Source organism: Suricata suricatta, chromosome 10, assembly GCF_006229205.1.
Source record: "Suricata suricatta isolate VVHF042 chromosome 10, meerkat_22Aug2017_6uvM2_HiC, whole genome shotgun sequence".
NCBI lineage: Eukaryota > Metazoa > Chordata > Mammalia > Carnivora > Herpestidae > Suricata > Suricata suricatta.
In genome coordinates this window covers 5,802,777-5,804,758 of record NC_043709.1, presented here as the reverse complement: position 1 = coordinate 5,804,758, position 1,982 = coordinate 5,802,777, and the positions used below count along the sequence as shown (strand labels likewise).

The 1,982-nt window shown below is 60.9% G+C and overlaps 1 protein-coding gene across 1 annotated transcript in view; it reads right to left on the bottom strand.

Moving 5' to 3' along the window:
• A4GALT (alpha 1,4-galactosyltransferase (P blood group)) overlaps positions 1-1,982 on the bottom strand; it is a gene marked incomplete at its 3' end in the record, with an annotated part of 21,971 nt that overhangs the window by 17,745 nt on the left and 2,244 nt on the right. The window lies entirely within an intron of this gene.

Genomic DNA, 1,982 nt, shown 5'->3' with positions numbered 1-1,982 from the left:
GACCAACACATGATAATAATATAATAAAAGTGATGCCCGGACACCGAGTGGTTGGTGGTTGGTTGAACAGATCCATTCACATGCCCACATTAACCCCATTCTGCAGGTGGGGAAGCATCTGGGGCTGGAGGGGGTGGAGACATGCTTGAGGTCACTCAGCCTGATGCCCAGAGAGCAGAGTCCAGGGACCCAGCACCCAGGAAGCTGACAGCCAGGGGTGGGGGTGTGATGGGGAGCCTGTGTTCCCTTCCCTACCCCACAGTGCATGCCCCAAGAGGAGCCAAATGAGACCCTCCAGGAACCCATTACCAGAGTTGGGCCAAGCTGCCCGCCTCCACCCCGGACCTGTGGGGTCCTTCCTGCCTCACCTAGGATGCCTGGGCAGGATCCCGGGAGAGACCGGCAGTGCCCTGCTGGCAGCTCCAGGGCTGGGCCAGAGGAAAATGCTCTCTGCCAGGTGAGGCCCAGCTGGTTGGTGTGGAGGAAGCCGGCTCTGAGAGCTGGGCATCCTTGCCAGGCTGGAGAAGCCCCCGCCCCCGAGGGACCACGACGCTGCGGGGACTCTGGGGCTCTGCGGGCTGCACGCTGGCAGCCAGGGGGAGGTGTCTAGAGACCCCTGGATTCTGCCTACAGACCCTCTTGGGGCAGCCTCTTTAGGAAGTGAGCCTCTTGCCTCTAGGGGTATTCAAGAAAAGGTGATATTTAGATGAGAACCGTCAATTATACATAAGTTATGTCCCCAACCACATCATTCACCTATTTTTTAAAAAAATTTTAGAGCAGGTTTTATCTCAATTGTAGAAAGAATCTATACAAGTTGACCTCCTTAGGCCGGTGAGAGGCCCTCGTAGGATCAAGCGTCGGGTAATGAGTCATTTAGCTGTCCTACGGGCGTGCCCATTGGGTTCCAACACGCACAGGTGCACCGACGACATCACTCGCTCCCCCTAGGTGCCTCTGTGGTTCCCTGCTGCGGGGCCAGCATTACCCGAGGCCACGGTCCTGCCTGGCTCTGCAGCCTGGAGCGTGGCCCGCCTCTCTGGCGGCACTGCAGATGCCCGACACCCCTCCCTCTCTCCTGGCCACTCTAGGCCTGTGCTGCCCTTCCCGACCGTCCTCAGCAACAGAGTCCTCGTGTTCCTCCCCGTAAGGCTGACGTCCCCTCCAGGAAGCCTTCCTTCCCTCACTGCCCTTCCTGCGGCCCCCAACATCCAGACATCTCGGACTCGGACTGGCTTCCTGGCCCGTCCCCAAAGATCGGGGATGGCAGAGGGGTGCCAAAGCCCTCTCAGGGCTACTGCTGGGTCTGGGCTCAGGCTCCCAGGGAGGCACATCCATGTAACTTTCCGTGGCGGTGCAGGGCGGGGAGGCCTGAACACGTTCCCAGAAGTCCATGCGGAGCTGAGGGAGCAGCTCTGGATCCCGTGTCCACGGGCAGGGAGCATCAGTCAGATCCTTGGGGCCTTGGGCACCCGGGCCACCTTCGAAACCAGAAGCCAGGCCAGGCCAGGGCAGCGACCGGAAGCCAGGTTTGCAGGAGCGCAGCCTGGCCAAATGTTACAGCCCTTCACAGAGGCCCCCATTCTGGAAATGGGGCCCAGGAGGCGGCTGTGGCTTCCGGATATTCCTCGCATGGAGCCAGGCGGGGCCGAGAACGGGAGAACTCTCAGATGCTTCTGGCGTTCTTCCTCTGAGAAAGTGGGCAGGGGGGAGGCGGAGGGGGCCCAGAGGTGAGTTTTCCTCTTCCATGTTCCACGAAGGCCCCTCCATCCATCAACCTGACAGCTGGGGGCCTGCACCTCTCGCAGCCTGCCCCGCGCCCAGATATAAACCGGTCAGGATCCAAGTGGCCAGAAATGACAGCCGCGGCCTGGAGAAAAGAGGCGGAGAGGATGGGTGTGGGCTGGCAGGGGTGAGGGGAAAAGGCTGATTCATGCCCTGGCTGTGAGGCCGGAAGGTGCCACCGTCACCACCCAGCCTGG